Source organism: Protopterus annectens, chromosome 13.part0 (genome assembly GCF_019279795.1).
Source record: "Protopterus annectens isolate FY-2018-M chromosome 13.part0, PAN1.0, whole genome shotgun sequence".
NCBI classification, from domain to species: domain Eukaryota; kingdom Metazoa; phylum Chordata; order Ceratodontiformes; family Protopteridae; genus Protopterus; species Protopterus annectens.
The window spans coordinates 238,367,801-238,384,472 of NC_056747.1; the positions used below are offsets into that span (position 1 = coordinate 238,367,801).

The following is a 16,672-nucleotide window of genomic DNA, read 5'->3' on the forward strand; positions in this document are numbered from 1 at the left end:
ATAAAAATCCATGCCTCTGCCATTTCAGCTCATTACAACACAGAGCCACCCCTCATTTCTCATCCCCTGCTAAAGCAGCATCTTGGAGGGGCCAAACATTTAAGACCTCTCTGGAGAGCACCTACTCCTGCACGGAACCTCAATTTTGTGTTGAAAAAGCTCACCCTATCTCCTTTTGAGCCTGCTGCTACTGCGGACATAAAATTTCTCTCCTGGAAGACTGCTTTTCTTTTAGCAGTCACCTCGGCTAGAAGGATTTCAGAACTACAGGCTCTCATGGTAGTGGAGCTTTTTGTTTTTTTCTACCCGGACAGGGTAGCGCTCGGGACCAATCCATCCTTTATGCCTAAAGTGGTATCTAGTGTGGCTCTAAATCAGACCATTCATCTGCCAACTTTCTTCCCAAATCCACAGAACAAGGGGGAGCGGATTCTGCATTCACTGTGGATGTACACAGACAACTAAGATTCTACTTGAACAGGACAAAATCTCTAAGAAAAATCTGAGCAACTACTGGTGTAATTTGCTGCAGGGGCAGAGGGAAAGGCTATTTCAAAGCAGGCTATTTTAAAATGGATAAGCCATTGCATTCATTTCTGCTACATGCATCATGGTTAAACCTGTCCTCAAGGGGATCAGATCCCATTCCACCAGGGCTGCATTTACCTCTGCAGCCTTTCTCAAAGGGGTTCCTACCAGAAACATTCTAGAAGCTGCTACCTGGAGCTCAGTTCATACGTTCACCAAGTATTACCATTTACCTCTCTTTTCTAAATCCAGAGCAGGCTTTGCCACTGCTGTCCTGCAGGGCCTTATAGCTGCTCCTAATGCTGTATAATTCCATTCTCCCAACCATAGCTTTGGGATTCTACCCAAATGTAATGACCAACGGTGAAACACGAAGAACATAGTACACTTGTGTACATTTACAATAAAAGTAGATGTTCAAGTGTATTCACTGTTGCAGTCTTGGTTACCCACCCACCAGCCCCCTACTTTTCTCTTTTTATACCTCTTTCTAAATTACATGCATATATTGCTCCCCATTTGAGGGGCACCTGACATCTGGGGCAAGAAAAACTGATGAAGAAAATGGCATCGGCTGCATGTTTTATACCCCCGACAACCTGACGTGATGGAAGAAGGGACAGCAACCGACCCAGGAACCCAAGACTTTGTTAATCAGGCCAATTGAGGGCAACCTGCCAGCAGATTTACCCAAATGTAATGACTGCAGCAGTGAATACACTCTAACATCTACATTTTATGGTAAGTGTACACAACTGTACTTTCCGAAGGTATGCAACTTGCTGTTTGGAAAATACTGTCTTAGTTCCCTCCTTACCGCTTCTGATGTGTCCTTTCTGAATTCCACACATCTGTTTTTCTCCTGTAGTACTTAATGTCACCTATGTTATATATTTTTCTTTGTTTTTTAATGTGTAAACAGTGCAAGTTCAACACTTCCATGTGATCTTTGCACTCCTTTCCTTTTGGCTTATTTTACAGTGTTTCCTTTTGATCATCCTAAGTTGTTCACAGTCTTCCTAGATGTGGTCTTGGAACTATAGATTTCATTATTCCTTGGGAATTTGCCCAACATACTACAACCTCTCATTATTCCTTTGGAATTTGCCCAGCATAATACATCCTCTCATTCTGTCAGCTGATCATTTTGCTCTTTATTTGTACCTGATCTAGGGGTTGTGTGATGTTTATTCACAGGTCCTTTTCAGCCACCATCTCTGTTTTAATATCTCCAGGTTTTGGGTTGCTGTCTCTGAAATATTAAACCTTGTACTTTACTGCTGTAACACTATTTGCCACCTGTCTGCCTGCCTGTAGAGGATGTGCAGATCCCTGCTCAAGTTTATCTAGAGCCATAGCCCTTTTCCATTTTTTTTTCTTTTTAATGTCTTCTTTCAGTAGGTTTGTTCAGGTAATTCAACCCCTTTGACATTCATTTTCATGTTACCCACTTACCCATTTCTGGGTCATGGGGGAGCCATAGTTACTTGGCAGTTGCTGGGCACAAAGCAGGAAAATTAACCTTGGTAGAAGGTAAGTAATCGGAGTACATATACACAGCCGCTGATGGACAGTTTTAAGGATCACCGTAGGTTCATAGGAGGTTACTAGACTAGCAGCCCTAGAGCCTTTACAAGCCTAACCATGTTAATCGCAAGTATCCCCATTTGTTCTTTTTGGGTAATTTGCAGAACGTATTTGTGCACGAAATGCATCTGTGATCAACACTGGCTACCCTTGTCCATGAGGGATAAGAGTGCCACCCCAGTGCAAATTTGCGGTCTCCCAATTATTTACAGCGCATTTGAATAGAGTTGATGAGCTCTGTTTTACATGAATAGGAAGTCTGTTTCAGAGAAGCACCAGTCTCTGGGATACATGTCTCTCCAGTATGTCCTTTTAATGTCACAAGTTAGATTGAAATGCCTAGAGAGTCTCTTGTGCCATTTGATTTGTGGATTTACAGCCTTTTCATTGTGGCAAGGTTGGAGATTGCCCTATAGACCAGGCACAAATCCCCTCTCAGCATCCTATAAGATACAGAGTAAAGTGAAAGCCCTTTCAGCCTGTCCATTGAGTCATGGTTTGGAGTCCCTGTATTTTCTTGGTGAGAAACACCGAGGTCTCTCCAGTTGCTGCAGGTATCTGGTAAGGTACGTGCAAAAGAGGGTGCATTATACTCTTAGTGGTTTGATGAGGGTCAAATGCTGTGGAGTTGTAACATTCCTAGAACTGGATGCGATGCCCTTGCTTATGAGGTGTGCTACTTAAAAGGCTTTTATTACCACTGTGGAAACTTGGTCAAAGTTCAAATTGCTGTCCAACCTGTGTTTTCAAGTCTCCAACCACTGGGTTGGAACTCTTGTTGCGGGGCTGTTAATATTGTAATTTGTAGGGAGTTTTGTTTTGCCAAAGGGAATAATAATGCTTTTTTTTTTGCATTTAGTTATAGGCCATGTCTGTGGCACCAAACATTTGTTTGTGTTGGCCCTTGTAATATGTTGGCATCACTGGGGGGGGGGGGGGTGGCTCTGGTTGCTCCCAGTCTGCAGAAGTCACCAAAGTTAATGAGCCAAAGGCTGCTTACTTTAGCCTGGACTTATGAGAAATAGATACCAAACACTAAGGGGGCCAGCACAAACCCTTGTGGTACTCCACTGGTGACTGGTCTACCTCTGGAGGTGGAGTCACCAATTTTGACTATGTTGTGTGGGTAAGCCAGTTGGCTACGCATCTAGTACCATAAGGTTTAATCCCCATCTAGGAGAGTTTCTCAGTGAACCCAGAGTGGAGAATTGCTGAAAGCCTTGGCAAGGTCGAGATAGGCAATGTGCACTCCTACCTTCGTCCATAGCTTTGGTGACCTTCTCAAAGAAGTTCATCAGGTTTAATAAGCATGATCTACCCTTAATGAAGCCAAACTGGGTTGGGCCCACAATTTGGAGGTTGCCTATGTCATTGTTGATGAGGTCTATGATTCTTTCCATGGCCTTGCAGATGAGGCTGGTTAGATTTGTAGGTCTGTAGTTTCCAGTGGCAGTTGATGTCTCCCCCCCCCCCCCCCTTGTGCAGGGGGATTACTGTTTGTTCTCCATTCTGCAGGAACATATCCAGTTCTCATGCTTCGATTAAAGAGAACACTAAGTGGGTCCACTAAATCTTGTTTTAGATTTAGTAAACATCCTGGCATATTATCTGGTCCCACTAAGGCTGTGGTTTTGGCTTTGGCAAGTGTAGAGTTGATCTGTTCTCTAGAGATACTGAGCAGATGGCTGGTGTCATGTATTCTTTGGGATATAGCATGTGGTGGTAGGGGGGGTGAAGTTTGCGCTGAATCTGTCAGCTAGCAGGTTGGCAATATCTTCTGGTACTGTACGAGTGATCCCATCTACAACCAATTTGGTAATTGAGTGTTTTTGGGGTATGGGAAAAACCCATGTGAGCACAGGGAGTGCATGTCGACTCCCCACTGAAGGGGTCACAGTGGAGAGCAAACTGAGCACCAAGTGCTATAAAGCAGCACCATTAACTGTAGTGCCACCCTGTTGTCCTCTCCCTCCAACAAGTCTGAAAATAAATCCTCATTAATGAGGATCTAATTACTGACCTTTCTGGCACCCCACTGTTTGCTTCACTTGAGCTTTTCCGTGTCACTTGACAGTTGTCCTTTTTTCTTGCTGCTGATCCCCCACTCATTTCATGTGTTTAGTGGGTGATTCAGTGCTGCAGGCTTTCGTCTGTTTATCCAGACCTTTCAAACCCTAACACCCCTCCAGCTTTGCCAGCTGACATCACCTTTGACAGATGCTCACGCACCTGGTATAAAGGTCGATTTATGGCAGGCCATCTGTAGTCCATTAGTGCTGTGTACGTATTGTACAAGTCCATCAGGGAAGTACACCTATTGGGAAATCTTCCTCTTTTCTTATACTTGGAGAAAGTAATGTGTTGTATTTTGGGTGATTAGCTGATGTATGCTGCTTTGTTTGGATGCATAGGTCTGTTGTACATTACTCCCTGTTACTGAGGTATTGCACATGCCACCCAAGAAATGCAAGTGTCGCCTTCTGTAATTCACAAATATCCTTAAGACAGACTGAGTGCATATATTCTTAAGCACTTGGTACATAACACAAGTGCTTGTGAAATCTGCTAGAACTTCACACCCAATACCTTGTTCGCAAGGTAAAAGCTATCCAGGCCTTCTTTAAAATGAAATGTAGTTTTGTACCCAGAGTAGGCTACATCCTCTGGGAGAAAGGAGGGGAGGGAAAAGAGGCCAAGGAGTTGGATGACTTTAGCTGGTCCTTCTAGGCCCAAGAAGGTTAGTAGTATGGTGGTGCTTGACCAGATGTTTAGTTTGTCAGCGACTTCTGGTGATACCACTGGGGAGGCTGTAATGCCTTCTGCAGAAAGCAGGTCTCCATAGATTGAAATTATTTTAGACCTTCATGGCTAAGGCAATTAAATAAGGAGAAAGCAGCTTGTCCTTATTTATAGTGGAAGACTTTGCCTTCTCAGTTTAGATTGCCTACATTATAGTGGGATGTGTATACTGCTCATAGCGCATGCATTTTTGTGAGGTGGAAGCTCCCAGATTGGTTAAATATTTGCACCTCTCACTACAACTCTTAATCGCGGCAGAATTATATATACATCCACAAACTTTTGAACTACAGTAACTTGTCTTGATGTACACAGAAATAATAAAACAAGTTAACCTTTTGAACAAAAGCACTTACAATGCTAGTAAAATTTGCATTTTATAACTTCTATACTTTTACACAATTCATCTGTAAGTAGTAGGCAGTTAATACACTGAGGGATACCAAGTGCTAGGAGGCTGGTAGAAGAATGGAAACAAGTGGGATGGATGACCTTCCATTTTTGTATATTGATTTGAGTAATTTAGTTTAGGAATACAAATCATAAACTAGTGTATATAGCTAAACGCAGCTTTTTACTGAGGGATGTAACAGTGTGGTTTATATTAGAGGGATATGTTGACTAACACACTTAACTGTATGCAGCTGAACTTTAAAGTGTCAGAGTAGTATCCTAAATTGGATGGCTCCTCTTTGACAAGCTTTGTCTGAGTAGAGGAACTAGGCAGTGATGTGCTCTTCCTGTGTTTCTGCCTCTCTGCTTTATATTTAGAGCTGTTTAGTAAATAAAATGGGATTCACAAATTCCAGGAAGGAACTAAAATCAGCCAGTTAACACCTAGTTAGAAAGAAAGGTAGTCTTTACTGAAGCTTTAAACAACAGTTGACCGCTTTCGTCCAACTGCTGTTTTGTACTTCAGAACTATCTACACAACCCCCTTAAAAGTTTAAATTTGCTTGACATCAGAGTGTCACTTGACCTTCAATCACTTTTAAAATGAGTAACAGCAATGTAAAAATGAAACATGCTCACTTTGCATCAAAATTTCATTGCTGTCAGTCTCTGTGCACTTGAATTGATTTGTTATAAATAACTTAATTTGCTATAATAATTCACAGAATTATAGTAACTCCTCCCAAGCTCCTCCCTTTCTTTTATTCTCTTCAGCTTCACAAATAAAAATGTCAGATTTTTTCCAAACTTAATATTTATAAAGAGCATTTTTCCATCCTTTGTTTTTTATACTATGTTCATAAATGTAGCCGTAAAGGGGGATGTCCTATTCTTATGTTGCAGTATTCTAAATATGAGGAATCCTATGCCTGAGGTGATGCTGTCATTTGCTTAATTGTTAGATGATACGTCCATGTCATCTAGGAAAGGAAAATGAAAGTGCGGACATCAGATCCCGCACAGACAGCTATGACCTCTGCCTCTCTTGCTTAGTGCCTTTCCACGACAAATCCTGCTCGGTTTGCTAGTCATTTGTTCAGAAAACCCTATGCAGCCATCCAGCGGCCCTTAAACTTTTTGAGAACCAGCATCAAAAAGACTAGCCTTTGGTATGGAAGCAATGCCCGGTGTCGGCCGAACCTCCTAAAAAAAAAAAAAAAAAAAAAGGCCAAAGTTTCAAGGCCTGAGAAGTGCCTGGTCTTCTGGATTCAGACGTCCTGCCAGCTGTCGATCTAGGGGCTGAGGTATGATTGGCTTTGGCGACTACAGCGGGTTCTGTTTCGGGCACCGCTCTAGTCTCTCCAACTTGGCACGTCCACGAAGGTTATTCCAATGTCAGTTTCCAACTGGGGGGGTGCCAGGTTTGCCTTGACGCCCTTTGCCAGCTTCCATTTCTGAGGAGTCTTCCTCTATTCCTTCCATTTCCTTGGATCCTAGGCCTACTTCTTCTCAGACTGGACCTAGGGTGCTCTCACTCAAAAAGAAGCAAAAAACTATAAACACTTGTCCGCTTCTTATGAGGGTATCCCAGATCAGCAAGCATTTTCCCAATCCTTTTTCCAGGTCTTCATGAACCTCAGGCCTGCTACTTCACAAGCCCAGTCTGTTCTGCCAGCCCGGAGTCCCAGGCCTGCATCCTTAGGCCCCTTGCCTCAAACTCCAGAAGAGGAATCTTCCTCTTCATCTTCTGAGTCCCTCTCTTACACTTCTCAAATAACTACCCCCTTAGGATACTGCTCACCAAAAGAGGACTCCCTTGAAAGTGACTCCCCACCAGAAGGTATTAATTTTGGGTAAACAGTTTCCAAAATTAGGGAGTATTTCAAGTGAGATTCCACCTAAGTGACAGATTCAAATTTCTCCAGATGGAATCCCCTTCTCCCTCAACCATCCCTGCATACTTGAATACATTTCCTCATCATCCAAAGCTCCTGATTCTCAGCCACCTGCACCAAAGAGACCAGAGAGGTCCTATAAAGTACCTGAGAACTGTAATATTCTCATTAAGCTCCCCTTGGCAACCCTGGTGTAATTGTGATTGCACCAGATAAGCAATGCAGGCAGATCTCCTAGTCTTTGCTTCCATCAGATGAGGACAGCAAAATGGACAGTTAGGAAAGAAAATTTACACTTTTTCTACCCTGGCTTTCAGAGCCATCAACTACCAAACTCGTATGGTGAAATATGCCCTGGTTCTCATTTCCTAGGCGTTAAACCAACTTAATGCTGCTCCTGATTCCTCTAACAAAGCACAGGTTAGCTGTACCCTTTCTTTAGCTGCACAGGTCTGTAGGTACTCCATAAAATGAAGCTATGCTGCTGCAGAAGCATCATCTAGATAAATTGCCTTTGCTTCTGTTCTTCAGAAGTTCTTGCGGCTTGGGTTATAACCTCTGCCTGATGATTTTAAAAGCAAAATCATAGATGCTCCACTTAATAGATGTTCGTGTTTCACTGTTGCAGTAATTACAATTGGGTTATCCTGCTGGCAGGCTACCCGCAGTCGGCCCGAGTTCCAAAGTCTAGGTCCGGCATTGGTTGCTGTCGCCTCCTACCTGACGTCAGTGTGCCAGGGGTATAAAAGATGCAGCCGACACAATTTTCTTCAGTCTGTCTTGCCGCACGGTGCCCGAAGCAAAAGCAGTTCGCAAGTGCCGGTTGGCAGACTCCTGAGATTTTCAAATTCGAATTTCAGTTCTGAAGTCTTCATTAAAGCTAAGTACCCCGCTGGGGAAACTATTTTCTTGCTCCAGATTGATGTCAGAAAAAGTTAATAATTGCATTTCTTGTGGGAAGCAAATACCTCAAAGATTTTCATTCTTACTGTATTCCTTGCCTAGGCGCTGACCATGACGTTGCTAGTTGTCGGTTTTGTGCTAGATTTAACCAACACACTAAGCGTCAATACGATTTTGCATTTCATTATATTGGCAGAAGATTCAATTACATAATGCCGTCGGAACAGCCGACTACCGGAGTTTATAAAAAGCGCAAAGAAAAAGAAAAGGACAGGCATCTGAGGTCCAAAACCGACGAGGAGGCTTCCACTAGGCTGTTCGCCGGTTCTCAGTGAGATGCTTTTGCAGCCCCTGACGCCCGCTACCTCAGAGCCACAGGCCGCTTCCAGCTCCCACGTGGAGCTGACTAGGCCGCTGGAAACTCAAGGTATTGGACACTCGGAAACTATTCCCTCAGATGGGTCCAGAGCCGCTGAGCAGGCATCGGCTTCTGAGGGTGTTTTCAGGCCTACTCGGCTCTAAAGACAAACAAGTACAGCATTCTCCTGGACAGGCTGCCATGCCTAAAAAAAAAATGCTTAAAATGGCCGAAGACCTAATTACTTTGATCAGGGATTCCCATCCCCCTCCTGATAAGAGGCCTGGGCAAGAGATAGAATATGGATCTTCAGACCAGGTTTCCATTTCCTCTGATTCCTCTTCTGAACTGGACTATTCTCTTCCTCCCTATGAGGCTTCTGATGCTGAAGAATCCATCCCTTCAGCCTCTCCTACTGAGGATTATTCTTATGGGGAGCATTTCCACTGGGAGAGCCAATGTTACTCAGAATCCAAGAAAAGGCTCACACTTTTTTTTATTACCTCAGCACAGGCCCCTTGCTATTCCTCCTGTTTTAGACATTGTAGATGTATTTTTGGAGTCCGGTCTGTCTCCTGATAATTTACCACCAGCTTCTGTTATGCTGCTGACCCAGAAACTCTCTCAGGGTCCCAAAGGGGTCAAGGCTTCCACTGCAAAAAACCCTATCCCCTCTGGTAGGAATTCAAGGGCCCTGGACAGATGGGGGGGAAAACGATTTATACATCTGCTACCTTGGCTGCAAGAGCTTTAAATTGCCAGTTTCATATGCTTCAATATCAGCAATGTCTTATGTCACTGCTTAAACAGAAAATGTTGACAAATTCATAATGTGCAGAAAAAGAATTGCAGGATTTATTGCATGCAGCTGAACAAGTGGGAAAGCATACTTTGCAATGTAGTTTTAATTCTCTAAAGGCCTCCTGCATGGCTGCTGTTAAAGGTTCTGTCATTAGGAGGCATGCTTGGTTAAAAGAACAGAATCTGCCCGATCATGTTAAGCAAAACTAGATGTTCCATTACAGCATGATACCTTGTTTGGTGTTAAAGCAGAAGAGGTGTAGAAGAAAATGGAGGACAAAGCTAAATCTATGCAAACAGTCAAGGATTTCTTGCAGGTACAGCCTCCCAGATTTAACAGGAACTGGCCTACACAAAATTGGTCCTTTCCAGTGTCAGGCCACAGAGAGGCAGATACAGATGCCCCAGAGGCAGATCACAGCCCCAAGGCTCATACAGGCCTAAACAATGGGGTGCTACCTCCAAAAGCGGAGAGGAAAAATCACAGCCATACAGGAAACTGTCTCAATGATTTTCCCCTGCCAGCACCAAGCACTTACCATCTGGTAGCTCCTTTGGGGGGGAAACTAGCACTTTCACAAAATTGGCACATGATCACCCAGGACAAATGGGTCTTAAGTATCGTATCATAAGGCCACAGGTTCCACTTTCACACCCTGCCAAGGCCAAATAGTATGCCAGACCTGCCACGCAATCAGTGGGCAGAGGCACAAAAACAAGTTTCATCCCTCATGGATATGAGAGACATTCAGCAAGTACCACAGCAAGAGCAGGGACTAGGATTTTACTCAAGGCTATTATTGGTGCCCAGAAAGGACAAAGCCTGGAGACCAGTACTGGACCAGTCTATCCTAAACATTCCTGGATATTCCAAAATTCAAAACGTTAACTTTGCAGCAGCTTCTGCCCATACTGGGCAAGAAGCCTTGGCTTGTGACTTAAGACCTAAAAGAGGCACACCTGCATGTCCCAGTCAAACAATCATGCAGAAGATACCTCAGATTTGTAGCTGGCTCAATGCAGTGCCAATTCTCTGCACTGCCCTTTGGCTTGTCTACTGCGCCCAGGGTCTTCACAAAATGCCTGGCACCAGTAATTGCATTTTGCAGACAAAGAGGAATACAAATATATCCTTACTTGAATGACAGCCTTATTCAAGCGGAGAACAAGGACATTCTACTACAGCATCTGGCGTTTGTAAAAAGATTACTAACATGTCTTGGGTACATAGTAAACGAAAAGAAATCAAAACTCGTACCCTCTCAAGAGATAATATTCCTGGGTGCAAGCTTAAATACAACTGCCCAGATGGCTTATCTCGCGTCAGACAAACACAGACAACTGACTACTTATTTCAAAATGTTGGCAACAAAGACCCAGTTATCTGCAAGAAAAATTCTGCAGGCTTCGGGCTTAATGGCATCCTCCATTCTGCTAATTCCATATGCAAGACTGCATATGAGGAAACGTCAATGGTATCTAAAAAGTGTTTGGACTCAACATTGCCACAGCCTGGAAACAATAATTACCCTCATTCCCTGCCTGCAACAGGAGTTTCGATGGTGGGCAAAAGCCCGTCACCACAACACGGGACAGCCATTCACCTTACCCACAGCCAGGCAGACACTGACAACAAATGCATCAGATTATGCTTGGGGGGGGCCCATATGGCAGGAAGATGTATTCAGGGCACATGGTCCGCAAGTCAAATGCATCTACATATCAATCAAAAAGAGATGCTAGCTGTTCAGAATGCCCTGACAGCCTTAAAGGATCTACTTCATCCAGGACAACTACTGATAAAGACTGACAATACTACAGTCATGTGGTACATAAACAAGCAGGGAGGCGCACCTTCCTACCCCCTATGCAGACTAGCCATGAACTTGTGGGACACAGCATTGACTTACCAAGTACATCTGCAAGCGCAATTCCTGCCAGGAAGGACAAATACTCTGGCAGATGAACTAAGCAGAAACCTAATGGATCCCCACGAGTGGAAATTGGAACCACAAGTCTTCAACATAACAAGGAACTGGGGATGCCCGGACATAGACTTATTTGCCTCCCCTCACAACTGCCAACTACAGATTCTGCACAAGGACTTATCACAAGCAAGCATGGAAAGTGGATGCTCTATCTTTCAGCTGGAAAAACATAACAGTATATGCCTTTACTCCTCTGCCTCTCCTGCCCAAGGTACTTCTCAAGGTCAGACAAGAGAAGCCAAAAATTATACTGATTGCCCCAGACTGGCCCTGCCAGCACTGGTACCCAATCCTAAAGAGCTTGTCTCAATGTCCAGCTTGGACATTACCTTAAATACCTCACTTATTGACCCAAGACAGTCGGATACTGCACAGCCAACTCAGGACCTTAAACCTGGCAGCATGGCGGATAATGTAGCCATTCAAGTGACACCTCTCTCTAAAGCAGTGATGGATGTTATTTTGGGGGCCAGGAGGCCTAGTACCAGAAAATCTTATGCAGAAAAATGGAAGAGATTTTGTGGTTGGAACCAGGCACAAGGCATTGACACGATTGTTCCAAATATTCCTCAGATTTTGCATTACTTAACTGAGATGCTGAATAAAGGCCTTTCCTTTTCATCAATTAAAATTCATGCGCCTGCCATTTCAGCTCATTACAACACAGAACCACCTATTTTTTCTCATCCATTACTAAGGCAGTACCTCAGAGGGGCCAAAAACATAAGTCCTCCAAGGAGAGCACCAATACATGCATGGGACTTCAACTATGTCTTGGAAAATCTCACACTGCCTCAGTTTGATCCAACCTCTGCAGCTGATATAAAATTCTTATCCTGGAAAACAGCTCTGCTCCTGGCAATAACTTCCGCTAGACGAATTTGAGTTGCAGGCACTCATGGCTGTGGAACCTTTTTATCATTTTCCATTCTGACAGGGTTTCTCTGAGGACAAACCCTACATTTATGCCTAAGATGGTGTCCAGTGTGGCCCTTAATCAAACAATTCATTTGCCTACCTTTTATCTAAACCCACAGAATAAGGGTGAGAGACTTCTGCATTCTTTGGACATTCACAGGCAGCTACACTTCTACTTGGACAGAACCAAAGCTTTCAGAAAGACTGAAAAACTTCTAGTGGCATATGCTGCAGGATCACAAGGAAAGCCCATCTCAAAGCAGACTATTTCAAAGTGGATAGGCCACTGCATTCGTTTCTGCTATTCACAGCATGGCAAATCAGTGCCTAAGGGCATTAGGCCACATTCAACCAGAGCAGCAGACACTTCAGCAGCCTTCTTCAAAGGAGTACCAACCAAAGACCTCTATCACTTACCTCTCTACTCTAAATCCAGGGCAGGCTTTGCTACTGCAGTTCTGCAGGGCCTGATAGCCTCTCCTAATCCTGTTTGGCACCAGCCTCCCAACCTTGGCTTTGGGATTTAACCCAATTGTAATGACTGCAACAGTGAAACACTATGAACATAGTACAGTTGTGTACCTACCATAAATGTAGTTGTTAGTGTATTCACTGTTGCAGTCCAGGTTACTGTCCCACCACCCCCCTTTTCCTTTGCTGGGACTTATCTGTACTAATCTATTCTATACAACCTGTGTGGTGTATTTGCTTGTAGATGAAGGAAAAGTTGTTTTTTGTGCATGCATGCTTATTGGCATAATTTAGCCTACCATTTTAGGGGCACCTGACATCTGGGGCAAGAAAAACTGAAGAAAATGGTGTCAGCTGCATCTTTTATACCCCTGGCGCACTTGACGTCATGGAGGAGGCGACAGCAACCGACGCCGGACATAGACTTTGGAACTCGGGCCCACTGCGGGTAGCCTGCCAGCAGGATAACCCAATTGTAATGACTGCAACAGTGAATACACTCTAACATCTACATTTAGGGTAGGTACACAACTGTGCAAAACTCAACTCCACAAACGAAAAACTGTTAAAATACTGAATGGAAACAATAAAAGCCGGATTTATTGTTTCCGTTCAGTATTTTAACAGCTACACAACTGTACTTTTTCTTTTGGTAAACAGCTTTTTACGACAAGGCAAAAGAAAAGCCAAGAGTTGCAGGACCTCAAGCAGCTCTTTGCATCACCAGTGCAAAAGTGTCATAGAGACTAAACTGCCTAGCCCAATTTTGTCAGGAAGGCCTCCCTGTCACCCTCTTCGATGCAAAGAAAAGGTGGCAGGAAATCATCCTCTGCAAGGCATACCTTTCCCTAATCTACTCCTAGACCGCCCTTTTCTGACCGATGAAACAAAGCACGACTGTCTAACTTCTACCTACTGTCTTCTCCTTTCTGCCCACCTCTCACGGTCTCCCACCTGTGGCAACACATCACATCAGACAGCTGGGTCTTGTCAATAGTGGAAAAAGGGTATTACTTGCCTTGGAAAGAAAAACCCATCCCAAAAGGAATTCCACATCATTCAAAGGACCAAATTCACCTCATCTCACAGGTCATTCAAGATCTGGTCGGTCATGGCGCAATTTAGAAGATCCCACCTAGACAGGAAGGCCTAGGATTTTATTCCAGACTCTTCTTGGCCCCAAGATAGGGTGGACCATGAAAATCCATCCTGGACCGCTCCCTAACCCCTTTCTCCATGTACCCACCTTCCGCATGCTCTCTCTTCAAACCCTTCTTCCATTCTTGACCCCCCAATTCATATCAGGCCACTTTAGACCTGAAGGATGTATATCTTTACATCCGTGTTCACCCATCTTACCGCAAATACTTACTTTTGCTGTGCAATCCTTCCATTATCAGTTCACTTCCTTGCCTTTTGTTTTGTCCACAGCACCAGGTGTTCCTGGGGGTGCAGATTAAGGGCAGATCAGATGAAGGCCTTCTTCCCTCCAGAAAAGGTCACATTTTAACTGCATATTTCAAGGGCCTACTCCTAGCCAGCAGCATTTAGGCCAGGGAGTTTCTACGCCTCTTGGGCTTCGTGGCAGGCGCACTTCCAATGCTGCCCCTATCCAGACTGCATATGAGTGTTTCAATGGTACCTGAAGAATGTTTGGTCCCAACATGCTCATGATTAGAATTTCAGATTCCCTTCCTCACATGTCTCAAGAAATTTGTTGGTGGCTCCAGCAAGTTCACCTGAACCAAGGATTACCTGTACAGCCTCTCCCTGCGGATCAACAGATGTACATAGATGCATCAGACCTGAGATGGGGAGTAACTATGAATGGTTTGAAGGTTTGGGACAATGGGACTACCGTCAAAGGAAAAACACAAACGTAAGGAAAATGACTACCCTTATCCCTAGCCTTAAAGATTTTGCTTCCCTTCATTCCATCACAGAACTGTTCAGGCAGATCAATATCTCTAAAACTCGAATGGATGTTGCACAGAGAAGTTTCTAGATATAGTCTACTGGTGGGATATACCTCAAATAGACCTGTTTACCTCCTCTCAGAATAGGCAACTACAGCCATTCTGGACAAGGACTCCCTCTCCTCAGGCATTGAAGGTGGATGCATTCTCTATTTCCTGGAAGGGAATTTTTTTTATGCATTCCCCCCTTTCCTCACATACAGAAAGTCCTGCTAAAGATTGAACAGGACAATGCCAAAATCTTGTTGGTGACTCCCTTTTGGCCAAGCTAGCATTGGTTACCCCTTCTTTTTTCACTAGCCAAGGGCAGTCACCACAAGTTACTTCACAAGTTGGACCTCATCACACAACAGAAGGGCTCTGATGTCCTTCATGGATGCATCTGCAGTCATAACAACTGGGTTGTCCTGTCGTCAGGCAGCCCTTCAGTCGGCCGGATTCCAAAGTCCGGGTCCGGCTTCGGCTGATGTCGCACTTCACCCGACGTCATCTCTGTTGGTCTTCGGGTATAAAAGCATCAGCCAACGCCATTTTCCTCGGTCTTTCTTGCCGCGTGACGCCCGAAGCAGAAGCTGTTCGCAAGTGCCGGTCGGTCGGATCCAGAGATTACTTCTACCGAATACTACTTCGAAGACTTCTAAAGCTAAGTACCCCGTTGGGGACTCTTTCTTGCCTCAGCCGATGTCAGAAAAAGTTAATAATTGTTTAACCTGTGGGAAACAAATACCTCATAAAGATTTCCACTCTTATTGTCTGCCTTGTTTAGGCCCAGCCCACGACGTAGCAGCCTGTTCGGCCTGTGCTTCTTTCAACCGACGAACGCTTAGGCGTCGGTCGGAGTTTCAGAACAGTTTTCGGTTCTGATTTTGCGTACATTATGCCGTCGGATCCTCCGACTACCCAATCTGCCAAAAACGCAAAGATAAAGACCGACACTCGCGGTCAGCGGTTTCGGCGAAACCATGGTTAAGCAAACGCATGAGTGTCTCGGTTTCGGCCGAAACCGAGAAAACTGATCAAAGTACAGCTGAACCTATCTCTACAACTGAGTCCCCTGCTACCACTCTTGAATCGGCCTCAGAAATTTTATCCACTACGGTGGTTGCCACTGACTTATCAGACACCATTCCCTTGGATGTCTCTACCCCAGCACGTGGTGCTGCTAGGCCTCCAGCAGCCATGTCCATTAAGGCCTTCGCCAGGGCTAAAGCAGCCAAGACTACTAAGACAGTGCCTGTTAAACCCCCCACAACCAGGCCCTCTTCTAGTTCTCAAATGCTTACTTTGGCAGAGGATTTAATCTCATTAATTAGAGGATCTCAATCTCACCCAGACAGGGCCTCTCAGCCCCCAGAGAAGAGACCTAGGGCAGAGCCCCCTGAGCCAGTGTCCTCTGATTCTGCTGATGAATCAGACATAACTGACCAGCCAGAGGCTCCTTTCTCCAATTTTGAAGATTCTGATGCTGAAGAATCCATTCCAGCTGCTTCCCCACCAGAAGAATTCTCCTTTGGGGAAACCTTACATGCCATGCGAGAGCAGTTCCAATGACAGCAACAGGTTTTTTCAGACTCCAGAAAAAGACTTAGGACCTTTCTGCACCTCCCACAGCACAGGCCCTTAGCTATACCTCCTGTTCTCTCTGTGGTGGATGATGCTTTAAATGATGTCTGCTCCGCTCCAGATTCTTTACCCCCAGCCCCTGCCAAACCAGACAGATTTTACAGGGTGCCAGATACTCATCACCACCTTTACAAGGCCCCACTTGCAGACCCCGAAACTATATCCCAGGGTCCCAAGGCAGTAGCCGCGACCATAGCTAAAAACCCTAATCCTTCTCAAAGGGAAGCAAGGTCATTAGACAGATGGGGTAAAAAGGTCTACACTTCAGCTACTCTCTCAGCTAGAGCTTTAAACTGTCAGTTTCACATGATACAATACCAAGAGTTTATGCTTGATCAGTTAACTGAAAAACTAACCACTGATGAATCTCTTGATAAGAAATATGTATTAGAAATGGTAAATAACATACAACAGGTTAGCAACCATTCCTTA

The 16,672-nt window shown here is 44.5% G+C and overlaps 1 protein-coding gene across 2 annotated transcripts in view; it reads left to right on the top strand.

The window, feature by feature from the left end:
* The window catches only part of DPP9 (dipeptidyl peptidase 9), a 1,882,741-nt gene that overhangs the window by 513,296 nt on the left and 1,352,773 nt on the right, over positions 1-16,672 (top strand). The window lies entirely within an intron of this gene.